The sequence below is a fragment of the Aulonocara stuartgranti genome (assembly GCF_965226115.1).
Source record: "Aulonocara stuartgranti genome assembly, chromosome: 14".
NCBI lineage: Eukaryota > Metazoa > Chordata > Actinopteri > Cichliformes > Cichlidae > Aulonocara > Aulonocara stuartgranti.
In genome coordinates, this window is record NC_138950.1 from 27819269 (window position 1) to 27834407 (window position 15139).

General features: G+C 40.9%; 1 protein-coding gene across 1 annotated transcript in view; it reads right to left on the reverse strand.

The window, feature by feature from the left end:
• The window catches only part of dner (delta/notch-like EGF repeat containing), a 77930-nt gene that overhangs the window by 59561 nt on the left and 3230 nt on the right, over positions 1-15139 (reverse strand). The gene's annotated exons all lie outside the window — the stretch shown is intronic.

Below are 15139 nucleotides of genomic sequence, written 5' to 3' on the forward strand. Positions count from 1 at the left end.
TTTTTTTAACTAGTACAAGTCCATGCCACAGTGTTGTTTGCTCTGTTTGTGCAGCTGATATACTTAGAAGTAAAAAAAAAAAAAAAAGATTTAGCAACTCTGATTCCATTATTGATATCATTGGGTTCTCATTGGCTCTGCTTTGAGAGCAGCCACCATCATTAAGAATTAAGTCCTTACTCAAAAAAGTAATTATTACCCCAAAATGTTTCTTAAAAGTAATGCAGTAAGTTACTTAGAAAAAAGCAATTTATAATACTACTCGTTACATTACTTTTGCGTTGATCCATAAAATATATAAACCTTTAGGCTACAGACCCACACATCGATACAAGTCACTATACTAAGTATGAACCATTAGGGTCTGGCTGCTGGGCTGGGGTCAGCATTTACACGACTTTAACAACATCCTGGGCTCTTGGCTAGCTTAGTATTAGCACGCTATTTAGCTAGCTTAGCCTTAGCATGCTTTCTGTGCAAGTGCTTGAAAAGACCAGAAGTTGTGTTAGCAGCAAAATGCAGTTGTTTCTGACCTGGTTGCAGTTTCTACTTTACCATTGTCCTCTTATGTGCAATAAAAGTAAAAGTAGTGTCCAGAACTACTGAACTCCTCCAGCACACAAGGTGAAATCAGTTGATTGTAGGAGTACGAGTGGAATTGACAAACGGGATCATAGACAAGCTGTCACGGCCAGGATGGTCGGTCTGTTTGCAGAGCAGACTCAAAAGCAGACACGGGAAAGAGAAAACTAAGGTATAACAAAAAGCGAGCTGTTTATTTGGCTGATAGGGGGAAGAGAAGGGGGGAAAAAAACACAAAACAAAGGCAAGACGAACTGGGATAAAACTAAAATAGAAACTAAACTAAACAAGACAAAAAAAAAAAAAAAACAAGACTTGAGGCAGAGAAAACAGAAACCTGAACAGAAACATGAAAAACCATGAGCCAAGACATGAAGCAATACAGATGACCTGACACTGAACAGAGGGAGACAGAGGATTTAAATACACAGAAGGGTAATGAGGGAAGTGGAAACACCTGGGGAAACACAGCTGACACGAATTAACACATCACCATAGGGAAAACAAAAGTAAACACACTGAACATGGAAATAAGACTATCAATATAAAACAGGAAACATGTTGAGACATGAACTGGCACACGAGAGACAGAGGGAGCGAGCGAGAGAGGAGGAGGGACACAGAGGAGAGAGACACAAGGGTAGCCTACATAGGCAAGGAGATAACACGTGATAAACAGCAAAAGACTCATAAACAAAGAGACGATGGACGATAACATAAACTAGACTAAACTTCAACTAAGACGAACTAATAATAACCCCAGAACAACACTATCTCATAAGTAATCAAAAATACAAAATGCTGAGAATGCCAGACAGGAATGTGAAGTCATTTTTTCATAAGAAGTATCTGAATAATGTTGGAAGAATCAGTTCAGGACATTTTTTGAAGTTTTCACATAGACACGAGGGATTCATCTGCTCCAGACATGTTGTCATTGCAGTATTCAGTTTTATGATGCTGGTAGGCAAGAGGCACAACACAAGGCCCATGTGCTGTCTGTGATGTTTAGCGGATAATCATCTGCACCGTATTCTCACACAGGATCTCATCACACGGGGGAAGCTGGCAGGTTAAAGACCGTTTAATGTCACAGCGGAAATGTTTGCAGCTGAACGTCTTTAAACTGTCACAGGAGTCTCGTCTTATTTACTTTACGATGGATTGTGCATTTAAAAACTACGTGAGGATACACGTCCTTCTTTTGGGTTCAATAACTGTTGCAAACAAACAAGTAACAAGTTGTTCTGCTTGTTTCACTATTTCATGAAATGTTGCAAGCATACACACAAAAGGCCAGCCTGATAGGTGTGCGTAAGCACCCTGCTGATGAACAGCGATTGACTGCTGATCAGTGACGTTTGATGTGAGCAGAGCAGATGTTAGAGGCGGATGAATCAGCAGGAGACGAAGCTCCAGACTGGATCAATTCCTCCTGGCAGAGAGCTTCATCCACCAACACCCTCCTCGTCCACCCCCTACAGCTCACTGGTTACCCAACACTCGATATGAGGCTTCAAATAAACACTCAATTTATTTAGTCAGAAACTGAAAAAACACTCAGGCTCTGTAAACCATATTGTTTCTTGGTACAGGAAGAGGAACACAATACAAAACCATTTTAAAATACAAATTTTTACCAATTTATGCAAAATTAATTATGTAAAAATTGAACATTTTAATCTAAAATGTTACATTTAATGAAATCTGGTCAAATGAAATGTACTCTGCTGGTATACATTCATTTTTTACAAGGCACATTTTCCTTAATGATAATTAATCATTAAGGAAAATGTGCCTTGTAAAAAATGAAACTTTAGTTGCTTCATGTTTATTGAAGGTGAAAAATCTTTTGTGTGTGTATGTAAGCACTGATTAAACAGCAACAATCACAAATTAAATTATAGCTGCAAGCAGCGTTGAGAGGGCCCTCGCATCCCAGCGCATTGAGCCACGCCCAACACCTACGCCCAGCAGGTGGCGTTAGAGATTACCATCTGATGTAATGTCACACTGATGCATATAATGTGTGGAACCACCAGTTAAAATCCGATCTAGATCAATGAGGATTATAGCCAACGGTGCAAAGTGAGATTACATGTCGAATGATTGAAATTCGCAGTGGCACCACGGCCACGCCCTATGACGTAAACTCAAAAGCTCAGCGATTTAATATGGCCCAGGTGTGTAGTTGATCTTACCGAATAGGAATTTGATCCAATAAAATTCCTAGGAAGAGTTTTCAAAAATACAACACCTGGAAATGGCAAAATCGGCACCAAAATGTCACCTTCAATTCAAAATAGCAGACTTCCTTTTGGGTTTGGGTCTATGGACCACAAGACTTTTTTGTTCATTTTGCACTTTTCTGATGTAATGATGTACCTCATTACATTTTTCATTCATGTACCTCAAACAATGTGTTTGTAGGAATTCGTTTAACAACACATAGGTGAGCTTGTTTAGGCTCCCTTGCACACTAGTGCTCGGGCCCTAAGAAAGTAAAATTAAACGTATGAAAGGGTTTTCAGTGAAAAGTGATGGAAGAGGAGAAAATATGAGAAAACTATCCCCCGTGATAAGACTGTCCACGGTGTATCGCACAGTTCCATCTCCTTGTTGCTATTGTCCTATTGTTCTCAAACATAAGGCCTGGGGTCCAGAATCGCCCAGGCAATGACTCCAATCCGGCCCTCTGGATGGCTTTTGAAAATATGAAAGGAGTTCACCAAATATGAAGGAGTGCACCACTATTTGCAATCCATTTTACACAAAAAGTAATTAAGTCTACAGAAAAGTCCTAAAAAAAGGTATATTTTAATATTTTATAATTATAGCCCATACTGGGCAATAAACTAGCTTTTTCTGTAATTCTGCACATTTTTCATGTAGTTTCACTGGTTCGGGCTCACTTGCTATCAAAGTCGTCAGTATGTGGCCCACAATGTGAAATAAGTATAGCATCCCTGATTTAGGCACATTGGATCTGTTAGGATGAGGTTTTGCAGAATCGAGGTTAGAATCAGAGGTGCTGGTCAAAGTCGGAAATAGAAAATTTACAGCGTCATAAATTATAGCTTTCACAGTAACTGTTAAAATAATCAACACTTCTGTCAAACAGATTGCACAAAGTAGCTGAACACAGTAATTCTGTTATGTTTCTGTTATGTTTCACAGGTTTTATATAAATAATATGTGAAACACCTCCAAGATTAACAGCCCTGCGATCTTTGGGGGAATTTTAAAGAAAAAGTTTCTTTATCACTTTTACTGAACAAGAATCCTAAATTGATTACATATTTAGTTATGAAATATCAAAACTGTAAATTAGAGCATAAATAACAGCTTAGTCCTAAGATGTATGGTATACAGACTTGTAGTCAAGACCGCCAAGACAAAACCAAGACCAAGACAATGTCGAGACGAAACCAAGATCGAGACCGAGACCAAAAAGTCTTTAAACTGCAGCCAGATGCTGCTTCGTTTACTGGTGTCAGGCATATTTATGTGTTATGCACTCGCACAGCCCTCCTCACCGCTGTCTACTGTCTCACTCGCGTACTGAGAGGACAGACGCACGCTCCACTTGACCGTCGCATCTCTCACCCTCTCTGTTTTTCACATAATGATATTATCCTATATCCTCGCATGTGATTGGCCACAATATGCAGGGATTGGAGCATAGCTGAGCCACTGTGTGAGAGCTGAGCAGCGAAAGGAAATTAAGTGAGGAGTTGACTCTTCTGATTCACTACAAAGCACTCTCTAAGCACGGCTCTTAGAGCTGATGCTTTTGCGCATGACACATTATCGAACGTTACGTTGTGTGTCATGGATGCTGTTGACTCCAAATCTCCCGACCACTATCTCGACCTGAGACAACGAGACCAAGACAAGACCAAGACCACGTAAAAGTGGTCTCGAGACCGGTCTCAGGACATCCAACTGTAATGGTATAACTATAGTAATAACAACCAGAAAGCATTTTCTAGGTAATTTAGAAACGGTCATGTGACCAACTGTTAAAAGTGGCTTAAACTAAAATGAGACTTTTGATACAGTCCAACCAATACAACATTCAAGCTCACAACCAATTTAGCATCACATACATTATTTTTTATTAGTAGTAAGTAGTAGCAGTAATAAAATTAATATGATACTATTATTACTATAATACTATTATCAGTTGGTTACAATGATTTCAGTCTGTTTGAACACTGATTTGGATGCATGTGCTCGAGTCAGAGCTCTCCCTTCCACTACAAAAACAAGTGGAACTTCTTTATTGTCATCTGTGTACTTCCTGATGAATACATTTCTACCACAATCTCCAACAGACAGCCAAATTTTCCACAGCGCCTCTCCTATCAACTGAAAGACGGGCCCAGCTGTTAATACGAGCTAATCTCTGTGTCTAACGCCTCAGGCTGGTGACTGCGCCCCGCTCGTCTCTCTGTCGGAGGTGCTCGACTGGTCCTGAAGGGATTTTTTTTGGATTAAGCTGGCATTTATTGTCTGCAGCTGAGAGAAGACGTTCATAACACACACCAGTACACAGACACTTGCCACAGCGTGGTGGCGTGTCTCCCAGCTGGCCTCATTAAATAACATATTGTCATATAAACCTGACTGACAAGTTGTGTTTGAGAAAGAGATGGCAGGAGTCAGTTCTGCATCTGTCACTGAGTCACCATGTTTTGGAAGATAGAGGGCAACAGAGCAGAGGATGATTCACGCGCTCGCTCTGCTGCCGGTCTCTCTTCAAAGGCATTTGTATGGATCAGAACTCAGGACACGTCTCTGCAAGCCCAAACCTATAAACTACCCTAAACCATGGAGGACAAGCAGTTTTCAAATGCATCTTGCTCCTATATTGTCACTGTAAGCGTTAACTGTTTACATGTGGTTATTAACACTATCATTAAAATGTGGCCAAAGTGAGACTGAAAAACAGTCAGCGTGAAAAGGAAAATAACAAAGACGTCACAGGCAGCTGCTGCAGAAGTAAACAGGCCAGCACTCACAGTTTCATTTATAAGCTATAAATAGAGTCCAACCCAGCAAATTTATGAACAAATAACAACAAGTTAGATTAAAAAAAGATACATTTTTAACACTGGGTCTGTGTTGATGTCTGAGCCAGGAGTGCAGGGATTGAATGAACAGTGGCAGTAACACATCTAAGAACAGTTGGGACAGGGGCAGCAGAAAACTGGAAAAGCAAGTGAAACTAAAAAGAAACAGCCGGAGGAAGATTTTGAAGCTCATTAGGTTTTTTGGCAAAATAAAAGACGCGCACCAGATAAGAAGTTCCAACGCGCACATGCTCACATTTGCGTCCATATAAAAAGGCACTGTTTTTGTCCGCTAGAGTGGGATTTTCTCGGCATATTCTGCACCACGTCTCTGTGCGTTCATCATTTGTTTGAAGCCAGCTCACCTCCTGCAACCGCTTTTCCGAGAATATGCGCTTCTTTTGTGGTTCGGACTCCTTCTGACATTTCTTTGGAGGTGGAGGAACACCAAAGTAATTGCTTAAAGGAGCTTGCTTCTTCGACATCTTCTAAACAAATGTCTGTCCTCCTCCAGAAAATCTTATGTACGCAAACACGTGTTGCAACTTCTTATCTGGTGCGCTTCTTTTATTTTGACAGTGAATGCGCACCTGCGGACGACTTCTGTGTCTTCTGTGTCTATAAAGCATAATATCATCAACAAGGTCTCAAAATCTGGAGAAATCTCTGTGCGCAATGATGAAAATCTGAGTCTGTCACAGAAATCTGTTGGTTGTTTTTCAAATATCAAAGTAATGCAGAACGATGCTGGTTAGCATGGCTAACATATGTTTTACCTTTTTTTTTTTTTTGCATCTTCCATTCATAGAGAGGACAAGAAAGAGAGATGGGCTACAGACTGGTGATTCTGTATATGGAGTTTGTATGTCCTAGTGACCACTCAAAGTAAAGTTATGGCTTTGTCTGCATGTATTTAGCTGCTAGAGGTTTTCTTTGCTGCTAGAAAGACTTCATACAGAGCTCTCCTGTCTTGTGCTTTCTCCGTGGTGGGTGGGGGCGCTGTACTGGGCTCTGTGTGTTTCTGAGATGGCCATATAAGGAAAACCCCTCCTGCTTACATCATCCAGAATCAAGAAGGAAAAAAATACAGCAGAAATCATTTATACACTTTAAAGCTGGAGTAGCTAGTAGCTTGCAAATAAAGATTTTTTAAAAAAACTCATGAAACACATACTCAAACCTTCCACACCCCTGATACAGACCCTGATTATGTTGACAGGAGCAACAACAAGACTAATCATTACAAGCGACAGTAAAATGATGGTGTCACAGTGAGGGTTATAATCGGGGGGAATTAGTGCTGAGTAAGAGCTGCACAGCCATTTTTATATTATACAGTGACTAGCGATGAAACTGGCTGCTGCTCCATTAAATATATAAATAGAAAAGAGGGCAGATGAAACGCAATAGAAAAAAAACACGAAACCACAGGGAGAATTGTAATGACTTTTCTATCCAGGACAGGAGGTGGATGTTTTGCTGCCAGGCAAAAGAAGAATTAAAGAGCAAATGACACAGACACAAAAGCCCCATTCACGATGAGCGCGCCGGGGGGTGGGCGGCTGCAGATACTCGAGTGGGCAGGGCTGTATGAAAAAGAACAAGAAAAGAAAAATGATTGAGGTTGAACAGCGGTATTATATTTTGCTTGTTGTTAGCTGACCAGTGCGGTGGATGACTTGCTTTAATAATGAATTCTGCGCTGTTCTGTAACCACCAATTGAATTATGAATAACATATTTTCTAACACTTTCAAAAATTTTAGGGGGGTATGTAAAATTTCTCCCATTTTCTCCCCATTTGGTTCTCTGTCTCTTGTGCTTTGTTGTAAGTTTTACTTCTCTTGTCATTGTCTTAATTAGTTTCAGCTGAGCTATGTTAACGCGGCGTTTCCGTTCTCCTTGATTATCTTCCTTTATCTATTTAAATCCTCAGTTTTCATCTCCTCTTTGTTGAGTCATCCTTTGTCGCTGTTGCCCTCCTTCATGTGCTTGCTCTGTTGTTTTATTTTTTGCCCCTTTTCAGATTACCTCAGTAAAAGTTTATTTTCTGTTTAAGAAATTGGTCTCAAAAGTCTCCATTTGAGCCTGCAGTCCGTACTTTATGACAGTGATTTCTGCTAAGTTAAGACTCCACTCTGCTGTGCCTCTGAGTGGGTTGTGAATGGGGGTCTTGGTTGATCACTCATGAGGAATCATAACTGGTTGGTTTGACTATAATAAAAACTTTTGGTCGTCATTCATTATTAAACTACCAGGTTACAGTAACAATATGACAAAGTGGCAAATAAATTCGAGGGTTACCTAGGCAACCAGAACCTTGACTGCCCAGCAATGTGCACCGCCCCTTTAAATTAACGTGTTACCATGCTAGTAAACCTATCATAGAGGCATTTAATCCTGATGACCCAAAACCTTACAAGCCTGCACATTTAAATTTGATGAAATGCTAAAGTGATTTTATCCAATAGAGGAGATATTTCACTCTGAACCACGTAACTGAACCTGATGGTGGCATTAAAGGAAAAGTCTTCAGGGCACGCTGAATCTTTGTGCAAATTTTAACTACAATACTTCAAACAACCTGAAAACTCACTGGTTATTGTTTTTTTGACTCAACCTCTGGATACAGCTGCCAGTATTTTGGGGCTTCGAGTGTAGATAATGAATATCCAGACAGTAATCTAATATCTGTACAAGACCTTCTGCTCAGCGCACCATTCATTGATTACAGCGTGAGTAGATTGAGGTTATGTTTTAAAATAGCTGATAAAACCATCACCAGAGAATAGGCAACAGTTCTGAGACTGTGTGCATTCTGAGCACTGACCAAACAACAGACATACAGATATCTGTCTCCAGATCATCCAGTGCAGCAGCTGTAGAGATGGTTCAATCAGCAGTGGACTTTTTGACTCAGGAGATTGAAGTCACCACCTAGAACAACACTACTACTGTCAGTCTGTCTAAAAAAAAACAAACACATTCGAAACAACCAGTGTGATTGAAATCACGGCAGCATGTGCACTTGCTTTTGAGCAGCTCATATCCACCGCATTTGTATTAGGCTTCACTAATCCTCACACCAGCGTCTCCTCGTACTCTTTCCCCAGATCAAAAGAGCAGGTGATGTGTGATATGGAAATGACCAGAGTCTTTGGCCTCAAGCCTTCCTGTTCAAAGGCGGCACGTGTATGCCTCGGGACATCGACATGAACACCACCAACACCTCAGTGATAATAGCTCAAAGAAGGCTCTTTTTGCTGAAGGGTAGATATCAAATCAAAGGTATCAGTGGGGGCATAAGCAGCCTGCTAGCATCCCTTCATTCATCTGTACCTAATTAAACAAGCAGCCATGTTTCTCTTTGCTAACAGTTTATCCGCTTACTAGAATCAGAACCTATTTTTGTCTTTGTCACAAAGAGATTTTGACACATTTCCATTGCACTGCCCGCTGCTTTATTCAAGTTTAGCCTTCACTAAGGTGTAATGAGAACTGAAGGTTTTAGTAACAGCAACTTCAGCATCCATCTATTCAACACCTTTTAAGAATATGAGAAGAATCTCTCTTCCAATGAAAGAAAGAAAAACTATTTAATCAGCCTTAAAATTTGTCTTTATTCGTAATTAGAGTGAGGCAAAGAAGCTGGACATAAAACAGAAAAAGTTTTAAAAGTAACCATGGACTCCTTTAATGGGAAATTCGACTTTCAACATTGTGGCATCAGCGTGACCTGAGATCTTTACATAACGACTGGTTGGTAAAGCAAAGATTAAAGCCTTGCATCTTGTTCTGCTGATCCTTGTGCCTGGTCTGAACCTGCATTTAAGTGGTACGTGGTGTAATATCCAGTTAGAAATTCGCTGATATTACCCACCAAGAAATCTTATTTATTCAAGCAATTAGAATCGGCAGTCAGCTAACACTAAAGTAGGTTTTTCTGACCATTTCAGTCCCAGTTATGATCCTCAGTCAGGGCAGTTCATAGAGACTGATGTGATGCACAGGAATGTTAGTTCGCAGTCTTGTATGATTCAGAATCATCAGCTTTGCCATGTGGAAAATCTTCTAAACAAACAACGATTCACTGACAACCACATTCTTTACAAAATAAAGAGGATAAGCAAACTTACTGATGCACAGTATACAGCATATATAAATAGAAATGTATTCTTTATGCTTGCTGTCTTCCCGCTGACTAACAAGCCAGGGATATCAAAGAGACCAAAGGCTGGTGATGAGCTCTGAGCTCCGCTTAATTGGATGTAGCTCAGGCTGTATCTGTAGCAGCAGAGTGAATGGTCCTGGGAGACAAGAGCTGACCGCCACACACCCACACACAGACTCCCTTCTCTTCCAATTAAAAAGAGCTTCAGGACTTGGTTTTGTTTACTTTCGCAGAGTCCTGTCAGGAGAACGATCTTTTCATTGAAGAGTTGGCACATGCAGCTGGAAAAGAAAATAAACCGTCTGTCATTAGAACATTAATTTTGCTTCCTGCTCGAAACTTTTTGAAAGAATTGCTGGTGACTCTCGCTGCATTTATGTTTTAAAGTCTAATAAACGTCTTCAGCCTGCTTCTGGATCTTAGAAAATTGTAGAATCCCCCCCCAAAAAGGAGACACAAATTATACTGTAAGTAATTCTAAATAGTTCATAAGTACAGTTTAAGTGGTGCTTAAATTCAGGTACTTTATGGGAAAAGAGGCACAAATTATACTGTGAGTAATTTTTGTAGCTCCTAAGTAAATTGGCTAAGCGACTAAGTGTGTATGTAAATTTTAAATAGTGTGTAATGTCAGGTATTTTACGGAAAGGAGATACAAATAATATTGTAAGTAATGTTAAGTGGTGTGTCATTCCTGTATTGGAGGGAACATTTCCAGGTCCTGTAAATGCTTTCTACTTTCAGCAGCGTGGGTTTTATTATGTAGTGGGTTAACCTCGCCTTTTTACATTATTATTATGTGTTGGTGCTGCACAATTCAGTTGTCTTCTTATGCCGTCTATAAAAATGTGATAGGGATGGTTCTCCCTTTCCTACCAACCACAAACACTGCAGGGCGCCAAGTCCAACACTGTTCAACCATCAACCGGAGCTTTCAAAAAGACTGTGAGGAAAAATTACATTAGGGTGAATGACGAAAGACTTATTCCAGTAGAATAATTTGTAGAACAAAACAGAATTAACAACAAATCGTTCTTATTAGCTTTGAATACTTTTATTTATACTAGTAAAGTACTGTTTGTACAGTTTAGTTACTTCTTTGGACTTCATTTGATTTTTGTTTTCTTATGTTCTCTCTAGAGGTAATATCTGAAAATAATCTGTTTGCGCATTAGAAAAGCTTCTGATTCTACATATATTTAGCCGATATTTTTCCTTCTATGAATATGGAAATGTATTTATTTTGCCTGCAACCCCACTGTGTGGATCAGAATCATCTTTATTTGGCCAAATTTGTGCACAAAAACAAGGAATGTGACCACAATTCACTATACAAACAACTATACAAACTATAAATGCAAAACAGAATAGTATAACTGCATATGTACATATGACCTGAATGATATAACAGCGGGTTATTTCACATCGTTCGTCGGAGTAACAGCTGATTATTGCTTTTTTATTGCACTGACAGTAACAAGATGAGTTGTCAAGTTCGGAAACTTTGCCTTTACTTACCTGTCTTCCTCTTCCCCACTGTGCAGGTGTCAGCTCTGCTCCACGTGTCTGTTCCTTTATGACACACGGAGCAGAGCAGCAGAGAAGTGCTTTATTTGACATTAGTAAAATTGTTACTTATTATGTTCATACGCTGGTTTTTGAACATTTAGTAAAGGTTTTTGACCTGATGACAGACACAGACTCAGCTGTAGCCAGCATGACGTCACCTACTGACATGAGAAGGCTCGAGATGAGCATTTCCAGCCTTGTCATCTTTGTGAGTAGAGAAACTGCGGGCTCATTGGTCGATCGGAAGTCATGAGCCAATAAGTATAGCTCCTTTCTGAAATATACAACCTGGATCATGTATTTAAATTGAACCAAAATGAGTGACTGAGCCCATAAACCGACAACAATATGATCTGTAGTGACAGTAGGGAGCAGGTGGAAGACAGCCTGGAGAGGTGGAGGTATGCTCTGGAGAGAGTAGTAGAAACTAGATAGAATACAGACAGGAGGCAGAGCTGAAGGTGTTAAGATTTTCACTGGGACTGACCAGGATGGACAAGATTAGAAGGTACATGGATGTAGTGAGCCAGCATAAGGAATAGGTGCAGCTTAGGGTCTCACTCATGTTTCGAGTCTTGCATGCTAAGCTAAGCTAACCTTCCACTGGTTCGATCTGCCCACGAAGCCACAGATGTTAGAAAAGGGTGCAAGAAGCCTGAAGATTTCAACTATGCTTATGTAACAGCACAACAGAGAAAGCATGAGTGGGTAATGAGAGAGAATAATGATTGGCAAATCTTCCAGCTGAGATCTAAAAAGATCATCATCAAAAGACTTGAAACGCCGCTAGTTCTTCGCAGCGCTGACATGCTCATATGAGCTTGTTAAGCTGGGGCAGACCTGCCTGCTGTAGAGGCTAATAACTCATGTGCCATATATCACCTCTCTGAATAGCAGCAAATAAAAATGAATTCTGTGTTTATAATGCCAGGGCTGTAGTTTAGTCTGCAAATTCTGCTATGATCCACTGCTTTAATATGCAGTAGCTGACTGGCTTAGTAACCCATGCAGCAAGCACTCCGTGAATTTGCTTCATGACGGATGGCTGTTTGGTGCTGTAACAGCCCTACTGTGTTGTAGAGCAAGCTAGCAAATCCGTCAGGGTGCACAACAGGCCCTTCAGTAATGAATAAGTGAGCGGCTGAGCAGCTAATAACTCGCAGAAAGGCCAGTGGCAGTAAATTCCATCAGGACAGCTTACAGGCCGCTATCCAGGAAAAAAAAAAGGTACAGGCAAATATTAAACCCAGAGAGAAACACTTAGAGGGTTTATTTTCCCCATGTTGCCCACTGCTGTGGTTTGCATTAGTCTGCTTTGATTAGAGCAGTATACACACTGCCAGGGAGGTAAGTAACAAAGCAGGATTAGCCGCAGAACTTAAAATATGTCGCAAAATATCCCAAGGCACAACAAAGACTTAAAAGTAAGCACACTGTGCAAGTTTTGTTTCACAGATTCAGCTTTGTGAGCAGCGTCACAGGCTGGAGGTAGAATTTAGACTAAAAGAGGAGGAAAGTGTGGACTTTTCATAGCTTTCTGTCACTGTTTCTCCTTTCTTCATTCTCATTTCTTAAGCTAGGAGTAGGCGGATCGATCCAAATATCGATAGGATCGATACCAATGCTGCTACAGATATCAGATCGATACTAGCGTGACGGGATCGATATTTTGCTGTGTTTCACTCGCCTAAGTTCAGTGCGTTGCACCCGTTCATCAGAAAGTAGACAAACACCGCTCCTCTCATGCAGGCACACTTTGCTCCGCCCCCTCCTCCATGCCCTGCTGTGCACAGCAGCAACGTGTTGCAGTGAATGAGGAAGTATAGCATTGTGTAGAAGTTCTTTACAGCTGTATATTAAAACACTGGAAACAGTTCTGCGTGTACTGTGGGAACACCATCGACTTGTGCTACTGGTCATGAAAATATGTTCAGATTTGGCAGATTGATGATCATTCATCATGACACACCGCTGTTCCCTACTTAAGCTGCCTTTAAAAGTTAAAAGCATCAGTCTCTGCATTGGTGTTGGCAATATTGGCCCTGTATGCTCGGTATTGGGTCGATACCAAAATTTGCAGTATGGCACAGCACTACCGTAGGCCACTACGTCTTCCCACCATATGACTTGTCCTCCTCCTGCTTTGCCCTGTCTCTTTTCTTCAGTCTCTCCTCCCCCTCTCTCACTCGACCATCTGCGTTTTGATGCATGCACAGAACGTGAGATGCAAACCAGCTTTGTGCTCAGCCAGTCAGGTCATTTACTAAATCTCAATTGACTGCTGCTCCAGTTTCCATGGAGAAGAAACAAGCAACAGGGGAGCACAAAAATCAATGATTCCCCACTGGGCCCGGCTCGGGTCTTGTTGAGCTGTGGCGCATAAGAGGATGTTGTTGTCCTGCACAACAAAACACTGTGCAGAGTGCTTGGGCAGTTGTGCGTTCTCCTCTTTGCATTAAATTGTCACCCCTCAGCTCGGGTGGTGTGATGACACCGGCGTCTGCGGTTCGTGTGGGCCAGAGTAACAGTTAAGCAGGCTGCAGAGGTAAAAATAAAAAATGCTTTCTATTCTGAGAGTTAAAACCAGGACAGCCAAGGAGACAGTGATCGTGTCCCTTGCTAAACACTCCACTAAATTATTTAGATCCTGCTAGCGCCTGTCTTCTATCGTACATACATGGATGCATATGCTTTGTAAGGAAGCACTCAGTATGCAAAGGTGCTAACTCTGGGGGGAGGATATGGCTGCCACCTGTTGGTGATTCTGCTGAGGTTCACCCAGTCACCTTGCTGTTTCCCCTCCGTGATGCTGCGGCAGACTCATTTATCCTCTCTGCCGCTGGCGGATGCTCTCTTTCACCCCAGCATGACTCAGAAGCCTGGCTGCCTATTGAGCCTAATGCTGCAGATGCTCAGCTACAGTTCGCTCATTTTAAGCTTCGAAATGAAGCTCGTTTAATCCAGCAGCAGACGCGATTTTTGCAAAAATCAGAAATGTGCCAAACTGAATAAAAGAACGAGGGCTTAGTCAGGAGTACAAAGGTGGAGCTGAAGTGTAGGTTAACGTCAAGGAAAAGGAAAATAGAGGAAAATTTCTGTCCTGTTCATTTAAATTCAATTCAGTTTTACTTTTACAGCCCCAAGCATAACACCAGTCACCACAAGACACTTTATATTGTAAGGTACAGAAACACTATGAGCAAGCATTTGGCGACAGTAGGAAGGAAAAACTCCCTTTAAACAGGAAGAAACCTTCAGCAGACCGAGCTCAGGCAGGAGCATCTGCTTCTGTTAAAGTCTGCTAGCGAACAGCTTGTCACTCATCAAAACTGTCTTCCAGTGGAGTAAAACAACTCTTTAAATATGCCATGTTAACAAAACCTTGCTCCTGACACTTTCTCCAGTGGGCTCTCAGTTTACCTTAATAAAAGCTCTGTGCTGGTTTAAAAGACAGACGTGAGCATCTTCAGGAATATGTGAAAAAAAACGGCACTTCTCTTATTCATCACCATCCAGATGTAGTTAATGAATTCGGTGTGGCTCTGCATCCCTGGTGTTAATAAATTCACCCATACTTGAGTTTACACCCCAGTGAACATGCTCACTAGTGTGCAGCAGATAAATTCAATGTTAACTGTAACTTTGCAGTTCACATAAATAACATCAAAATAATGTTTTATAACATATAATAAACTACTTATATACGCTTCATATATGGTACAGATAAAAATACACACATTTAT